Below are 19,733 nucleotides of genomic sequence, written 5' to 3'. Positions count from 1 at the left end.
AAAGCAAATGTCCTACACCACCACTGAAGATAAAACACAGGGAAAAGGAAACTGACTTATTTTCACAAAAATAGAATGATGACTTATTGTTTATCATTTATTGTAATACAAAATCATACTTGTAACTTATGCTTTAAATCAGTTTTCTAAAATGCTCTCATGCAACTATCCCATTGCATTGTTGTAAATACACTTCACTATGTTAAGGACAATTTTAAAATGTGTTATCTAATAATTGTAAAACATGGCACGTTTTTTTAAAAGTAAAGCTTTTCTATGATTATTGTTCTTTCCTTCCTTCCAGAAAGGATATATTTTTTTCTATAATTCAAACTTTGCATGATGATTCCTTTAACAGTTAGGTGCAATTAAACAAGCGTAGCAACTCATATTGATAACAGAAAGTCCATACATCCACTTAAAACATCATTATCCTAGCAGTTTTGCAACAAATTAACTTACTATTTTGTTTAAAATTTTATAACAACTTCGCTTCGTTGTCATCCATGTTTCTAGATACTTCATATCTTTACATAGACATCTTACTACTTTTTAAAACAAACTAGCGGTTTCGCCCTTAGCCCCTAGGGGCTTTCCCCAAAGAGGTATTTTTAAAAACAAAGCTTGCCTCTAATTAGGGTCAGTCCGTCCGTACGTCCGTCCGTCCGTGACGGATAGCTTTTTCGTTAACCCATTAGTGCCGAACTTCCCCCCTGTCGTCAGAATCACTTGAAATTTTAAACACAGCTTCCTTAAGGGATTGTAAGACATTTGTATTTTTAGATTTTTTGATTTGTGGCATACCAAAGAAGTTTTTTTTTTGCGTCGTTTCCGACGCATTCGGACTAATCATTTTTCCCATGCGTCTATTATGTACCATATCGGACTAATCATCTTAGGCTTTTACTGTATAATCTATTAGTTGCTTCGCCCCTAACCTCCAGGTTGGGTGGGGAATGTCAGAAAAATAGCATAAAACCATCCCAAGATATTTATAAAGCTTTCCTGATAAGTAAAACCAGTTCAGACCCGAAATTTCTATAATCTTTAGCTTCAGACAAAAACCTTACTACTTTATAGTATGGAACACTATACTAGCAGCCGCTTCGCCCCTAGAGGCATCCAGGGACCCTTGGGTTTGGGGGGAGTCAAACCCCCTCTTTCAATTACAGTTTTTAAAGAAAAATTTTTAAATAATAATGAGAGGGGTTTATTATTTTCTAGGGGTGATTTCTCCTAGAGCGGTTGTGGTACTCTCCCCCAAAATAGTTATAAACCTTACCAGGTCCTATGAGAAGCTAAAATGTAAAGGAGAACCATATCGGTTCAGTGGTTAGTGAGATCCCTTAGTACACACAGACACATGTATGTAGAATGTATTTAGATCCTGTTAATTTATTAAAAGGATACATAACACAGATACTCTACAATCAGTGTCTGTCTGTACGTCCATTCGTCTGTATAATACAGCAATATTTTTTATTTAAAAAGAATTAATTTCATTAAGTTAATTCTATTTTTTCTTGTGTTGGGGGGTCTTTTTCAAGGGGCGATTTCTCTTTGGAGGGTGGAGGTAACCTCCCCAAAAATAGTTGTAAACCTTCTTAGGACCTATGAGAAGCTACAAAGAAAAAAAAGAAGCATATCAGTTAAGCAGATACACAGATAGATACCCTTTCCCTTTAATACAATGTTTAGCAAAGAAATATGATTTTGTCGACAATTATATTGAACAACCCAATACATGACAACCCACCCCCCCCCCCCCCCCAGCCCCTGTTAATCCTTAAAGTTTTATAATAACTTTTTCTTATTTGTTGTCTTACCAACTGTGGGGAATTGTATTTGTATTTTGATTGGTTGGTTTTTTAAGTGTCCAAATGTTTCAACCACTAAATGTAATCTACAGAAAGATTTTATGGTATAATATCCCTGAGAAAGTACATCAATTTATCGGCCATTGACTTACTATTTTAGATCCCTAACCAATACATTTCTTAGTTGTAGCGTAGTTGTTAATTATTTGGATGCAATTATATATGTACAGACGGACGGATGTACAGACAGACCATAATTGTAGAGTATTTGCGCTATTTTTATGAATATATTAACAGCTAGGCTGCAATAAAAATTACGGAGGTATAAACATATTTACAGTCTTTAATTGGCTGTAATTATGGATATATAGACAGACATACATACATTCCCTAGTTGTAAGGTAGCTATTATTTATTTGGATGCAATTATGGAAATACAGACAGGTGGACGTACAGACAGACCCTAGTTGTAGATTATCTGCGCTACTACTTTTATATTCTTAAAATAAAGTAACATGTTATTGTATGTCTTTGTGTGTGTACCAAAGGACCTTGCTAACCACTGAACCTATATGGTGCTCCGTTACATGTTAGCTTCTACTAGGTCCTGGTAAGGTTTATAACTATTTTGAAGGAGGGTACCACCACCATCCCTTAAGAGAAATCATCCCTAGAAAATAAAAAAACCCAAAATTAAAAAAAAACTTTTTCTTTTAAAAATTGTAATTGAAAGAGGGGATTTGACTCCCCCTGCAATCTAAGGGGCCCTAGATGCCTCTAGGGGCGTAGCCGCTGCTTGTTTGTATTCCATACTATAAAGTAGTAAGGTTTTTTGGCTCAAGCCAAAGATTACAGAAATTGAAGGTCTGAATTGGTTTTACTTATCAGGGAAGCTTTATAAATACCTTGGGATGGTTTTAAGCTATTTTCCTGACATCCCCCACACGTCCTAGAGGTTAGGGGCGTAGCAACTAGTAGATTATAGGAGATTATACAGTAAAATCCTAAAATGATTAGTCCTATAAGGTCAAAAAGGACGCAATGGCTAAAATGATTAGTCCGAATGCGTCGAATACGACGCACAACAATTTATCCAAAAAAAGTATGTAAACTAACTAAAATTAAAGAAAACTTAGCAGAAACTAAAAATATATAACAAATGCTATAATTAATTATAAAAAAGTATGTTTTAATTCTTTAAAAGAAAAAAGTTAGACCTGGTGTGGAAATTTTTTCCTATTTTTTCCACCTCTGCCATGAAAATATGATTTCATCTGGCCATCGAATTAAGTGAGAGGCCAAGCAATGTAGAGGACAAAACTTGAAGCTCTATTCAGTTATTTACACACATTTAAAAAGGACAGCATAAAAAAATAGAGTGATAGTATAGGTTTGAATTTGTGCGTCGTTTAAGACCCTATTGTCATTAATGGGTTAATTTAGGCATGTTAGAATTGTCCTATCGATTTCAAACTTTGCATGGTGATTCCTGTAGTAGTTAGGTACGATTTAGAAAGCGTAGCAACTCTATAATCATTACCAAAATGTCCATTTTAAACATGTTGATTTTTTTTACTTTTTTAACAACAAATTTTTATATGATCTAATTATCCGATTGATCTGATTTTTTGTATACTGATTCCTGGGACATCAAAGTACAATATTATAAGCGAAGCAACTCTATGATTAAGTCCTAAAAATGTAAGTATGTCCATAAACATTATTTTGTATCAATCTTTTTTTCATCAAATTTACTTACAATTTTGCATCGACTCTTTACATTTATATTCTGATTATTCAGTTCTGACACTATACAAGTGTTAATGTCTGTTTGTCCTACCATTTCAGCGCTTCGCTTTTATGGATGTTGTCATCCTTGTTTTTAAAAAATTGGAGGGGATATTCTTTTTGAGGGGGGGGGGGGGGTTGTGGTTGTCCCACCCCCAAAGAAAAAAGCCTAAAACCACCACAGGACCAGAAGGTATATTCCCTGAAGAGTAAAATCCAATCGGTTCAGTGGTTACCAAGATCTTAAGGGACGGACAGCCAGTCAGACATACAGACAGACGGACAGACAGACATCAAGCTACTTTGTATTATAGATTACAATATTTTTCTACAACTTGATGACAAAAGTTCAAAATAAAACCTAGAACCATACAAATAATGACATACAACAAGAAGCGTATGTCTGTAACTGCATATTTCTGTCATGATCAAAATCAAGGATGACAACATCCATAAATGCAAAGCTCTAAAACTTACATTTTATGACTTGATTATAGATATGCTTTGCTTATAACATTGTTCTTTGTTGTCATAGGAATAGCTATTCTAAAAATTAGATCAATCGAATGATTATATCACATAAAAATTTAGTATTAAACAAGTTAAAAATCAACATGTTTAGAATGGACGTACGGACATTCTGGTAACCATTAGAGATTTGATATGCTTTCTAAATTTTACCTCACTACTGGACAATTCTAATATTGCTTGATTAACACAAAGAGCTAACCGCTACAGATGGACTGATGGTTGGGCCGACCCTAATTATAGAGAAGCTTTGCATTTAAAGACAAGAATGATTACTTTATATGTCTACATATCATAATAAAATTTCATTTAAGATCAGCCGCCGTTTTCCCGCCGACTGCGGTGGCTGCCAGCTGTCAAGTACAGCTGCGACCGCCGAAATTTGTGTTTTGAGATTTCTAATATAAAATTTGCATAAAGATAAACATTTTCTGAAGGAAAAAAATTTCTAGCTTCGAAAATAAGAAAATTACAGCCGTTTGAAATTTGAAAGTATAAAAGAACCTAAAAAGAAAGGTTGTGAAAGGAAACGAATTTTGAGAGCTGAGATAATAGGGGAAGCGTTGAATGCCTCACTATCCCCACTCCCCCGACTGATAAAGGGGCGGCTAGGAGCCCGACTTTTAAGGGTTAATAATTCCAAAGCTCATGTTAATGGATATAGGATATACGTGGATATATTGACAGGGGAAAATTTGTCGTCAAAGACATAATTGAAACCAAATATGGAATTAAATGCACAATAAATAAACAATATTTAAAACTCAGAGGTTAATTTGTGAGTAGCTACTTTTGATCTGCTTTGAGAAGGGAGAAAGAGGGGAGTATATCAAGGGGTATGTATAATGGTACAACATTGAAGTGGATTCATACATATTTTTAAACATTATTTTATGGATAAATAAGTATAAATTTAATAGATATATTTTTGTCAGTATGTACGTGTATAATTGACAAATCATAAATTTAATAGGTGTATTTTTGTCAATATGTAAGTGTATAATTGACAGCATAACTGTGAATATGACAGTGTGATAACTGTATTTTTGTCATACCCCCTAAAAAGGCAGGTGTGAATTTGACGAACACAGTAATAGTGTCTGACTGATTATGACGTAACAAAAAAATTAGCCAATGAGAGGCCACTATAAATTTTACCATTGGTCAATAACGGCCTCTCATTGGCTAATTTTTTTTGTTACGTCATAATCAGTCAGACACTATTGCTGTGTTCGAATTTGACAGTAAAACTGTGTGTATGTACCCCCCCTCCTTAAGGGCACCTAGAGGCCTCTAGGGGCATAGCCGATAGTAATAATTAAAGTATCTACTGCAAATTATAGTCATCAAAATTTTATAATATGGTTTTCTTATTCGTTGGCTCAACAACTTTAGGGACTTTAGAAAGTTTAGTTGGGTGTTCAAATGTTTCAATCACTAATTCTAATAAACAGAAGGTATAATTTTGTGTAATATCATTGGGTATGTATATCAATTTATCGGCTATTGTCTTATCCCTTCAGATCCCTGACAGTTGATAATGGAGGTTAGAATGAAGCTAAAATGAAAATGCTAGGTAATAAAAATGAAAGCCTGTCTGGTTAGTTATGTTATGGTTATATAGGATATAGGATAAAAATGGATATACTACAGGGGAAAACTTGTCAACAATTTGGCTTGCTAATATAGACCTCATTTATTGGTCTGATAGTGAAGCTCTTTATAAGAATAGGGTAGTATTGAGCATCACTTTATCAGAGTACATGAAAATCTGTTGCAACATCCATGTAATAATAAATCGATTGTTATAGTTGTATTTAAACTCAGGGCGAGGGGAAACATCAGACTGTTTATTACACTAGTCCCCAAAGTATTAAAATAACGTTTTCTTATTTGTTGGCTTAACAACTTTAGGGACTTTACTCTTTAGTTAATCATAAAGTTGAGTGTTTAAACATTTCAACCACTAGTTCTAATCTACAGAAGGGGTTATTTTGTGTATCATCATTGGGGATGTACAACAATTTACAGGCCATTGTCTTATCTCTTTAGATCCCTGATATAAACTAGACACACAGCTCTCTCGCAATCAGGGACACATGGATGGTCAATCGGAAAATTAATTCTTCTGCAGTTTGAACACTCAACTAAATGAAACAACCAATCCTAATTCACTATAGTCCCCAAAGTTATGAATAAGAAAACATTATTTAAAACTTTGGGGACTAGTGTAATAAACAGCCCATTGTCCCATCTCTCTCTATCTCTGAAAATAAATTACCATTATCTAGTATAGAACAGTGAAGTATTATGCCTAAAAAAAAACTAAACTATTACAAAATTATGGATTATTTTTAGTATTCATATTCAATACAGCAATATTTATGCTTTCATGTACATCCAAACTTATAATGTAAGTAACAAAAAAAACTATTATTCTGTTTGCCTATCCCTAAAGTAAAGATTCATTTTTAAATGCGCGTCAAAATAGAATTACATAAGATACATGATTATGACTTTTTACAAGCGAAGCTTTTTTATAATTATGGTAGGTCCGTCCATCCGTACAGGTTAGCCATTTAGGCATGTCCTATCGATTTCAAACTTTGCATGGTTAATCCTGTATTAGTTAGGTATAATTTAGAAAGTGAAACAACTACAGAATTGTTACCAGAAAGTCTGTGCGTCCATTTAAAAGATGTTAAAGTTTTCTGTCAACAATTTTTTATGTGATAACATTATCTTATTCATCTGATTTTTGGAAGACTGATTCCTAGGACAACATTATATAGGATTGTTATAAAACTGATAGGCTTTTAGTGAACCAATTGTAATATGTAAAGGGTTTTGATTTTTTACTTTTTGTTCTGTAATAATTTTGTATCGCATCAAAATGACCCCTTTTTTAGACCCCTCACCTGTTAAAGCCAATATATAATTTTTGAAATATCTTAATAGTTATTATCTTATCATATTAAAGTAAGCTTTTTACGAATATTTAAATGATGAATTGATTATTCATTTTTGATATTCATAGAAAATTTGTGTAAAATACTATGTTTTACAGTATTTCTAAGTGTTGATATAAATTAGTTTTATAAGCCATACTGGAAAATGTCTTGAAAACTATAAGCACAGACGAGTCTTGCACACAAAGAAGATAGGCCAGGGATTTAAGACAATGGTCGATAAATTGATATGCATCCCCAATAATGATTAACAAATTTAGCCCCTTCTATAGATAATAAATAGTGATTGAAATGTTTGAACAGTCATCTTAATGAAGAAACAAATCAAAATGCACTAAAGTCCCCTAAGTTGTTAAGCCAAAGAATAAGAAAATTATTATAAAACTTGTGGGACTAGTGTAATAAACAGTGCAATGTCCCCTCCGTCCCTGATATAGCTACAGCTGTCATACCATACAATCAAACCAAAAAAAAGAACATTGGTTATCATTTCTTTGCATGCAGTTTAAAATTGTTCATATTTTATTATCCAATGAAATATGCAGGGATCTAAAGTGATAAGACAATGGGCGATAAATTGATGTACATCCCCAATGATGCTACACAAAATTAATTAGTAGTTGAAAGATGTGGACACTTAACTGAATGAATCAACCAATCAAACTGCAATAAAAGTCCCCATAGTTATCAAGCCAAATAATAAGAAAATGTTATTATAAAACTTTGGGGACTAGTGTAATAAACAGTGCAATGTCCTCTCCCTCCCTGATATAGGTGCAGTTGTCATACCATACAATCAAACCAAAATAAAGAACATTGGTTATCATTTCTTATCAATTTAAAATTTTTTATATTTTATTATCCAATGAAATATGCAGGGATCTAAAGTGATAAGACAATGGGTGATAAATTGGTGTATAATATATTCCCAAAATATCTCTACTGTAGATTATAATTAGTAGTTGAAAGATGTGGACACTTAACTTAAAAAACCAACCAATCAAACTTCAATAAAAGTCCACAAAGTTGTCATACCATACAATCAAACCAAAATGAAGATCATTTGATGTACAACCACAATGATGCTACACAAAATTACACTTCTGTAGATCATAATTATTGGTTGAAAGATGTGGACACTTAACCCTATGAAAAAACAATCAAAATGAACTAATTTCCCCAAAGTTGTTAAGCCAAATAGTAAGAAAAAATATTGCAAAACTTTGGGGACTAGTGTAATAAACATCCCAATGTCCCCTACCTCTCTGATATAGGTGCTGTCATACATTGTAATCAAACCAAAAAAATATTGGTTATCATTTCTTTGCAATTTTACGTTTTTATATTTTATCATCCTATAAAATATGCAGGGATCTAAAGTGATAAGACAATGGGCGATAAATTGGTGTATATCCCCAAAATATCCCTTCTGGAGATTATAATTAGTGGTTGAAAGATGTGGACACTTAACAGAATGAACCAACCAATCAAACTTCAATAAAAGTCCACAAAGTTATTAAGCCAAATAGTAAGAAAATATTATTGTAAATCATTGGGGACTAGTGTAATAAACAGCCCAATGTCCCCTCCCTCCCTCCATGGAAATATAAGTGTGTGGACCACTCTGTGAAGTATTACATAGTGTAGCTATGTCAGGCAAAGATATCAGCAGAAGGGGGTACTGCCTTAACCAACTGAACAGGCAAAACTTATCACCAGTAGAACTTCCAGACAAAGGTTGTGCAATCAACATATAGGACTATAACCCAAGGAAAGACCTAGCTCCTTTTAAGTATAATACTAGCCCAGTGCAGGTTTTAGGCTATTTAAAATATTTGTCGTTTCGCAGAAATGTCTCCTTGTAGTGGTTTAGCTGGTCAGTTGAATTTGAATTGCCAAATGTGTACACAGCTTCCTTGGTGTTTCCTCATCCTATCTCAATATTTACTACAAGCTAAAAAAGCTTCAAACTTTCAACAAAAAAATCAAAATTTAAAAATTTAAATATTGAAAAGTATGAAAAAACACTGTGGAATCTGTGTACACATTTGGAAATTCAAATTTAACTGACCTTCTTGCTGTTGTTTAGCTAGTTGTGTCTGTTAGATAAGATCTGTAATTCAGTAGAAAACAAGGATGACAACATCCATAAGATCGTGGATGGGATTAATACAAGTATGTTTAAAGTGTATATATTATAATCAAGAATAGATTTATTGGAGAAAATAAACACGAAACCTTGTTTTATTTTGTATGGTGACGATGGTAAATTTTATAAAATGGGAAAAATTATCCCCAAAAAGTTTGAAAATTGGACCAAAAACACCAAATTCCCCCCCCCCCCAAAAAAAAAAAAAATGTTTACCCAACGGACAAAATTTGCTTGGGGGGGAGGGGTAATTACCAGCCCTGAAATCTCTTGGCCATAGTTGATTTCTTAAAACGACAGAAAATTTAAATTTTATATCCTTAACTTTAAAAATTTGGAAAATCAGACCATATACACCAGAGATATGGAAAAATACATGAAAAATTTAAAAATAGCCAAAAACCTGCAAAAAAGGCATTCTGACCGTCATTGCTGTTTTCTTTGAACAACAGGAAATTTAATTTTGATATCTATAACAGAAAAAATTTGGAAAATCGAACCATAAACACCAAAAATATGGAGAAAAATGTGAAAAATATAAAAACAGCCTAAAACCTGCCAAAAAGCGGTCCAACCGCCATTGATGTTTTATAGTAAATCGTGCTCCTTAATGATGGGAATGTTGTCCAAAAGTTTCAGCATTCTATCTATAACAGGAGCTGAGTAAATCCTATTTTCCCCATAGCGTTACGGACGGACTGACGGACTGGAAGACAAAGTGAATTATAGAGTAGCTTCGCTACTGAAAACTTGTTTCACTAGGTTACAGTGTTTATGTGATAATGTACAAAAAAATGTTTTGTGAGCAAAATAGAATAATATTTTTAAGCAACGTACATATGTAAACATATTTTTATAGATAGTTATATACTCAAAAAACACCTTTTTTAATTTTATTTTTACTTTAGGGGCCTAGAAAAACATGTAGAAAATTTTAGTTCTCTATCCCTACTGACTAAGAAATGCCAGACAATAAAGAAATAACAGTAGCAAGGAGGTTTTAAAGATTTCTCATAATTTTCTTTCCTGCAAATTCAAACTTAAACATATAAAGGGTGTGGACAAAAATGTTATGCATATCCTCAGAACCAATATGAACTCCAGTTTTTGGATTTATAAAAAACGATTCCTGTGCTACTGTGTCCCTGTTGACTGGCCTCTGGGTTCTTTAAATAACAAGCAAACGTTAACAGACTGACGTACACTTCACTGCGCTGAGATAGAATACTATAAACCATGTTTTGGGTTGGATGTTTATTGGTAAAGGGTGGTCAAGTAACTAGCTACTTACATATAATACAATAACATTCATGGATACAGGGTTAATGATAGGCAAATAACATCATTATTTAATCATTAAGTTAAATTATCATAATAGCATAATAAACTTTTATGCACAATGGTATTTTCCCTTGGAAGGGCAGACAGAAAGACAAACATTTTACTTGAGCTGGGGAGCGGAGCTACTCTACAAGTCTTGCTGGAAAAGGTGAGGCACTACTACACTATGTTAATTAGGAAGGTACGTGGTGAAATGTCTCAACTGACCTAAAACATGTCTTGCGAGTAAATCATTAAAGATCAAAGGTAATATTTTCTTCGAAATATTTTTTTCAATTATGAAAATTTTTATCCCCCCCCCCCCCCAGTAGCACAGAAACCTTATTCCTAAGAACTAGAGCTCATAGCAGTTAATGAATGCTATTTTCTACTACAAACACAAGCCGCGCAATATGAATTTTAAATATATGCTTTAATGATTTACTCAAAAGTTTTAAGTAAGTTGGGATATTTTACCATGTAACTAAACGTAGCACAGGAATCGTTTTTATATTTCCCAAAACTACAGTTCATAATGATTCTAACGGCATACATAAAAAATTTTCTACTATTAACATAAGCCGCGCAATTTAAAAGATTTTTGCAAGTCTACTCTATAAACAACACCCACCAGTCATCTATCTATCTATCTAATATTTAAATATGAAAATATTTAAACTTGTATTAAATTAGTTTGCAATGAAAAATGATGATAAATTAAATAATTGAACCACCAGGCCTATTTTAAATATTTAATAAAGGTAAAAGTCATTAGGCCTAGTTCCATAACTGTTTAATAACCTAGTATGAAAATTTAATTTACACCTAAAAAATCATATATTATGCTGTTATGATTAGCATATTATTGACCTTAGAACCGTATATACAGTGTGCATCACAACAAACCAGACTTTTTCTTATTTTTAAACAAATAAAAATAAAATCGTCAATTTTAAAGATTTGATTGAATTTTAAAACTGGGAGGCACCCACCAGTCAGTTTTACAAAATCATGAAATTTATCAGTGAAAAAAAAGAAAGCTAAAAAACAAACCTTTGATACAACAATCTACCTATCTATCTATAACTGAAGAGGAAACATAACCGAATGCAAGGTTATTGTGTACATTCTAGGAAACATAGATATTGTTATCAGGTAGTATTCATGTTCTTTAGGAATTAAAAGAACTCAAAATTTGTATTTATAATTTCCACCAAAAAATATATATATTTTTAGTGACATAATACATTATGATTTACTGGCAGATACGCCTCTAGAGGCCTCTAGGGGGGACTTGAGGTGGTGGGGGGTTCAAAGTTTATTTTAGTTTCAAAAGAAAAAGATTTTTTAATTTAGTTTTTAAAAAAAGTACAGCATTTTTTAAGGGGGAGTAATTTTTTCTACGGACTATTTCTCTTGGGGGGGTTGGGGGTGAAATCCTCCACAAAAATATCTATAAACCTATCCAGGACCTATATGAAGCTATGTTGTAAAGGAAAACCATATCAGTTTAGTGGTTAGTGAGACCCATTATACAAACAAATATACAGATACAAAGATATCCTTTTTGAGCTTTTTTTTAGGTTATAAAATTTTCTTTAGTTTTATCTCTTTGTAAGTAGATTTGTATATCATTGTGAACATTTGGTTCTCATGGCATGCAGGAGAAAGGATGTCTGTTAGTCTATCTGTACTGAAGGATCTTGCTCTCCACTGAACCGATATAGTTCTCCTTTACAATGGTGCTTCTCATCGGTCCTAAGAAGGGTAAAACTATTTCGGGAGATGGTACCAACAAATAAAATAAATCATCCCTAGAAAAAAATGGAAAAAAAACTAAAGAGAAAAATATAAATGGAGAAGACATTGGCTGATAAACTTATGTACATTCCAAATGATAATTCCTTCTGTAGATTACAATTAGTGGTTATTGACAATTGAACACTTAACTTAATGAACAAATCCATGAAAATCCCCTCCCTTCCTGATAAGAAAGAGTATAAACAAGGATGACAACATTCATAAGTAACACATAAATAAATATTAAAATATATGTTTTGTTTAAAAAGAAAGAAAAAAATATATAGACGTCTATATTTAATAGCAGCTAAGCAAATGAAATTTCCCATAATCATAATGGACAGTCAGTTGAACAGACAGACAAAATATATAGAATGGCCTTAAAATCTAGTTGGAAGAAAAATATCTACCTTGGGAAAGGTTATGGGAAAAACACACTAGGTTACAGACAACATTCAAAATATACAACAAAAAAAAAATTTTGAAATTCAGTTAAAATTACTTCATTAATCGATTTTTTTTGTTTTGATTTGTCAAATTTACAATTATAAAACATTCATAAAAAATTCAAACAGAAATTTAGCCTATTCTATAGCTCATATACGTGTTCAATAATTTAAAAATCAAATATGTTATAAGTGTATAGCAGCATTTTAGAAGTTAAATTCGTCAACATTCAACTTTATATTAAACTTAGTCTTAAATTTTTGTTTATTTTAGTTTATTATAATTTAAATTTAGATTTATCTGAATTGTCTTTACTTTGTAAAATTTATTTTTTGAGAAAAACATTGGTGTCTAGTCTTATGTTTATTATATAGCTTAGTTTCATAACTACTTTTTCTTGTGTCAATTATACAAAACCACCTGATGTTTAAAAACAGCATAAAGTATATAAAAATTGTATGTATAAAATATATAATATTTAGCTGCATGAAAGGTATCCCGGGATTTTAACACCTTTAGGCCTCTAGGGGCACCTAAAAGGGAGGGGGTGAATGGGGAGGAGTGAATTTGTCAACTTGATTCTTTATTTGAGATCTATAAAGATAATGTTGTTTTCACAATTTTTTTTTTTGGGGGGGGGGCTTAGGGTGGGAGTTTTGAAGAAAATATTTGAGAGAGTGGTGGTATCCTCCCCACAAAATAGTTGTAAACCTTCCCATGACCTATGAGAAGATACCTTGCCAAGGGGAACCTTATTGGTTCAGAAGTTTGCAAGGTTCTTTGGTACATACAGACATAGATCCTCTTACTTTATTATAAACCAGTTCAGAGATTAATACTTTATAATATTCAGTACACAGACAGACAGACACAGACACCAGATTTTCATGAACGCTGATAAAGTAATACCCTTAGCTGGCTAAATTAACAACCCTTCCCCCTATCAACCAACCATCTTTACCCCATCCACTCTCCTATAACTGGATGAAATAACTAACCAATAAATGAGGTCCATTATAGCAAGCTTATGTAAATATATTGACAGCAAACTCTAATTATAGAAAAGCTTTGATTTATGTACTTGTAAAAAGCTTCGCCTTTCAAAATTTACTGCATTCAATGAACCATGTTGTCTGGGTGTGTGTGTGTGTGCTTGTGTGTGCTTATGTGTGTGAGAGTCTACTCTTGGTGAAAGTCTTCCAGTTTTGTTGAGATTTTCTCACTGTTTATTTTTAATACAAAAAAAGTAAAGTTAATATTTTAGTGATTTTTATGTAGTGAAGATTTTCTATTTATCTAAATGTCCGTCATTATGACACAAAAGTGTGGAAAACGTGATTTACTTGGCAAATATTCAACATGATACTTCTTATCAACATTCCCACCATTATGAAGCATGATTAATTTTAAAGATTATAGTGTTGCACAAAAGACTTTTTTAACATTGACAAGAACACTTTCTAAATCTAGACAATGGCAATTGACAATTGATAAAGTTCTAGGTCTATTAATTTAGCTTTATGTAAATTTATATTTTTTTCTGTTCCCCCTTTACGGGTTTTTTAAATTGTATCGCACCAGAACTGTAGCTTCATGGTACTCCCAGAAAAGGTAATGGAAGTAGAATCAGGAACCAAAGACCATTTCAAAATATCTCACTCCTAGCTTGAGAACCCACTATTTTTAGTATTTTTTCTAGAATTTGCCATTTGTTAGAGTTTTTTTTTTTGTAATTTCTCGGGCTAGGTGCGAAATATTTTGAAATGGACTTTGGTTTCTAATTTTGCACCTCAAGACATTTTCTAGAAGCACCATAAAGCCATAGTTATGGTGCAATGAAACTTTGACCCCCACAAGGGGGGGAAGTAAAAAAATTTACATAAAGCTGAACAAAAAGTCTTAGAACACTTTCAAAATAAAATGATCTACAATAGTGTGCTAAACAGATTCTTTTTGGGACACCCTATTGAACACACTAGCGGCTATGCCTCCTATAGGCCTCTAGGGGCACTTGAGGAGATGGGAATTGAATTTGATAACCCAATTTCTCATTTTAGATTTTTTTTTGGGGGGGGGGAATTTTTTCTAGGGGCGATTTTTCTTGGGAGGGTCGTGATTCCCTTCCCAAAAATAGTTATAAACCTTCCCGGGACCTATGAGAAGCTACCCTGTTAAGAAGAACCCAATCGGTTCAGCAGTTAGTGAGATCCTTTGCTACAGACAAAAAAAGCTTACTACTTTATATAATACTAGCGGCTTCGCCCCTAGCCTCTAGGGGCTTTGCCCCAAGAGGTTTGATCAACCTAATTTTTCGTACTTTAGATATAAAAAAAAAGTAAAAAAAAAAATTATTTTTTTTTTTTGGGGGGGGGGTATTTTTCATTTTTTGGGGGGGTTGGGGGTGTCCCACCCCCCCAAGAAAATAGCTTAAAACCATCACAGGACCAGTAGGTATATTCCCTGAAGAGTAGAACCCAATCGGTTCAGTGGTTACTGAGATCTTAAGCTCTAGACGGACAGACAGACGGACAGACGGACAGACAGACAGACAGACATCGTTCTACTTTGTATTATAGATCACAATTTCTCCATATCTTTGGTCAGATTTTCAAAAATTGAATTAAAGTTCCCATGTTCTGAGCATCCAGTTTGTAATTTACTTTGACTGGCAGTCTATAAGTCATCATACAAAATATTATTTCATAAAAAAAGTATTTATCCACAAAAAATCTATTCTTTATTTTACTAAAAAATATCCTTATTCTTATCCATGATTTTTTTGTGTTTTGCTACTTATGGATGCTTCTTAACCTACTTTTTTCTGTCAGAGATTAATCATTAAAATGTAATTTTCTATAATGACAAGATAAGTTGTAAATTGAAAGGTATAAAAGAAATTTTAAACTTTAATTGTCAGAGGTAAAAATATAAAAATACGAATATGTACAATAGTTTTTGTACCTCTTATAAGTCTTTCTCATTTTTTAAAGACCTTTCAATTCAGGTTCTATTGATATACGTACTGAAATTGTGGTTCATAATGTTTAGGAGCTATCTGTATAAATTGGAGCTATAAATTGCGCGGCTTGTGTTAATATTAGAAAAATGTTATCATTAGATATTACAATATAAGGTGTATAAAAAATTTTGAATTTAAATTGTGAGGCTTGTGTCAATAATAAAAAATCTTTTGCAAATTTAAGCTCTTGTTTTTGGAAATATAAGAACGGCACCTATGCTACAAATGCACTGTATTCCAGAAATCCCGAAAAATGACAAAAAATTATAGAGAGTGTATATTTGAAAATTTTGATGAAATTTTATTTAAAAAGCAATAAGTATACATTTATTTTTTTAAATAATGGCGAAAAATACTTATGACACGGGTTTTACACAAGGGCGTTAAGGGGGGCACAGTGGGATTTTTGGTCATTTTTTAAATTTCCTCAATTTTGAGTTAAATGTCCCAGGGGCTAGTATTACCATTCAAAAGTTGCCATGCAACAGATTTTTTTATATACTACAAAATTAGGCAAAATACAGCCGTTTTGCTGAACGTGGTCAAAGGAATATTTTTAAAAAGTGATTTTTTTCATTAAAATTATCATACATTGCTTTTCCTACTTTTTCCTAGAATAAATTGGTGTAAAAATCTGATTAAATGATATGTAACAATATTTCATTGATATATACAGATGTTTCTACTTTAAAATGCAAAGAAAAATAAGAAAAGTTATCATAAATCTGTAATTTAAAATCCAAGAACACCTAATATTGCATCTTAAAATAACATGTATTTTTTATGTTTAAAGGTTTTTCTCACTTGGGGCTACGAGGTGCCAAAAGTTATTTAGGCCCTAATTAAAATCAAGTATTCATAATTTAAGATTAGTTCATTACTCTTAGCACCTCGTAGCCCCAAATGAGAAATCCAGCTTAGAAAATAGATACTGTGAAGTTGTATTAATATAAATTAAATACCATTATGAAGTCAAACTACTAAAAAATGATATAATTTAATAACACACATATTTAATCTTTAAAGGTTACCTTTCCGTTTTTAATAGTGAAGCTATTCTGTAAATGATACGTCCGTCTGTCGGTACATCTGTCCGTTAGAAACATTATTATGGAAAACGTGAATTTCTCAGCTGCTATTTTTATTACCATACTAAGAAGCATCCAGATTATAATTTACTAAGTCCTTCAGTCTATCGGTAATGGTCTGACAACCAGTTGATTTATATTTGAACAAGGATGACAAAATTCATAAAAGCAAAGCTCTGAAACAGGGTGACAGACCATAGGCGTCCAAGGGGGGGGGTAATGGGCCATTTGGCACCCCCAAAATTTTTTGAACAATACCCCCCCCAAAAAAAAATTACCCCTACCTTAGGGGTGCCGTAGGCACCCCCAACGATTTTGGGGGGGTATTTACCCCCCCCAAACCATTTAGGGGGGGTAATTACCCCCCCCAAAATAAATGTTCTTTAAAAAAAAATTTTTGGGGGGGGTATTTACCCCCCCCCAAATTGAATGTTCTTAACCCATTCGTGACAATTCGTGCAATAATGCACGATTTAAAAAACCATAAAAAACACATGAAATTTGAAGGTTTAGGTCTTTTTCGGCTTAATGAATATTATAGAGTCAGGATATGGGCAAAACATTCTATTATATAAGTTTGGTATTAGTCAACCATAAATTAGTACAAAACCATTTGTTATGGCTTCACCATCAAATTCGAAAAAAATATTTTTAAGAAGGTAAAAAATACTCATTTGATTTAAATATTTTTAAAAAGGTAGACTTATCATCTAGTATTTTTTATATATTTTACAACAAAAAAAGAATTTTAGACATAGGTGTTTTTTTAATGCGCTTTTTTTCACATTTAATTGTCGTACAATAATGAACGATTCGGAACGTGCACTATTGAACGATCTATAAATTCGTGTAATATAGATCGATTGGGATCGTACACTATAGAACGATAATTTTTAAATACATTTAATGTTCCAAAAAATCATTTTTTAGCAATGTTTCATAGATGAAAATCTTCCCAGGACCTATGAGAAGCTTCACTGTAAAGGATAACCGAACAGATTCAGCAGTTAGCGAGATCCTTTGGTATACACAGACAGACAGACTATAGATATTCTGATAATTTTCGTATTGACATTATCTATCTATCTATGTTTAAAAACACTTGCTATACCTTAACAACAACTATAAAACGACCTTGTCTTGTCTAGTAGCAAAAAAGTCAATTCCTCAAATTTTCTCCTGTTCTCTTTCTTTTTCAATGTATCTCTCTCTCTATGTCATGTTCTTTCTCTAAAGTGGTTGGCAAGATATTGACAGACAAACATGAAAAAACTAAAAGCTTTCTATAATAGGATGGATAGATCAAAATCTATAGAAGTAAATTTTTTCTTTCAATATATCAATATGTAATGGATGTCTGTATGTCTATCTATCTTTCCATGTGTTTTCTAAAATTCATTTCTATCAAAAAGCATTTAAATCTATCTATATCCATATAATTTTTTCATATATGCAATAAGTATTCTTAAATAAATACACCTCTAAATAGCCTAAAACCGACTGACAAAGTAAAACTCGATGCTTATTGCTTTTAGAAATCTTCATATTTAAGATTTTTCTTCTATCAGAATAAGCTGACGTATAATACAAAAAACTTTTTAGACATAGCCACATTTAGAACTATAAAGTAGCTTCGCTACTAAATTTAATTGATACAAATTTTTAGCCCTCTCACAGCAAATAAACATATTTAAAAGTAGCGCCGCAATAATAGGGTAATAAGTTTTTTGGAGGGTAAAAGGGTTGTATTAAAATTATACAATTATTAAAAACATTTTTAATTGTTAAGTTTATGAAAGTTGAGTTTTTAAGTCTAGTTCCCTTATAGAAATATCCTACAAATAATCAACTTCTTTCTTTACATCAAAATTCTAAAGTAGAAAGTATTGTTTCACGTCTTTCGAATGTGATAGTTACTCTCAACGCTAAAGTTTCTAAAATATACAAATAACTATTTGTCATTATTAAATTACTAAAGGAAAATGAATAATGAAAACAACAACCACACCACAATCCCCTCTTGCTACGCATATTCAAAATCTTCAACAGTTGAATCCAACAGGGAGTTGAATCCATTTTTATAGAAGCAGAAATATAATCTATGATTACGGTTTTGACCCTCTAAAAAACGTAATCTACCAATCCCCTTTCCCCTCTCTTGGTGATGATATCATCAACGCCGATACGATTTTTGAAATGTACCATTCCACTTTCAATAGAGGCGAAACTGGAATAGTACATTTATGTTTACATATCAGCATATTCATAAACATTGATTTCCTTATTTAAATCGACATAATAGTAATGGTATATTCTATTTATTATTTTTATTTTACATAAAAATTTTTTAATTATAAATAGTATTTTAAACTCCTACAATTAACATAATTTGAAAATAGTTAGTATGATTTCAATTTTGTCAATGTTAAAAGTGTAAACCACCATTCCAGTTTTGCCTCTCTTGAAAGTGGAATGGGACATTTCAAAAATCGTACCGACATTGATGATATCATCACCAAGAGAGGCAAAATTAGATTGGTAGATTACGTTTTTTAGAGGGTCAAAACCGTAATCATAGATTATATTTCTGGTAATATAAAAATGGATTCAACTCCCTAACTGTTCAACCCTTTCTTTCAGCTGATTTTTTTGTTTGTTTTGTATTGGTTAGACCACTATTAAAAATGTAGCGCAAGTGTAAATATGCCCTAGTAATCTCAAAACGTGTAAGTAAGCAATTAACATTTTTTTTGGCTTACTTAAATGTGCCATTGTGCCATTTTTGTGGTAAATTACTGATAAGCCATA

General features: G+C 32.2%; 1 protein-coding gene across 1 annotated transcript in view; it reads left to right on the top strand.

The window, feature by feature from the left end:
* Positions 1-19,733, top strand: part of LOC145331339 (astacin-like metalloprotease toxin 2) — a 174,578-nt gene that overhangs the window by 104,467 nt on the left and 50,378 nt on the right. The gene's annotated exons all lie outside the window — the stretch shown is intronic.

Source organism: Acartia tonsa, chromosome 11, assembly GCF_053477335.1.
Source record: "Acartia tonsa isolate MP-2025a chromosome 11, ASM5347733v1, whole genome shotgun sequence".
NCBI lineage: Eukaryota > Metazoa > Arthropoda > Copepoda > Calanoida > Acartiidae > Acartia > Acartia tonsa.
Note: the sequence above shows the minus strand (reverse complement) of the source record. Positions and strands in the feature narration are given on the sequence as shown.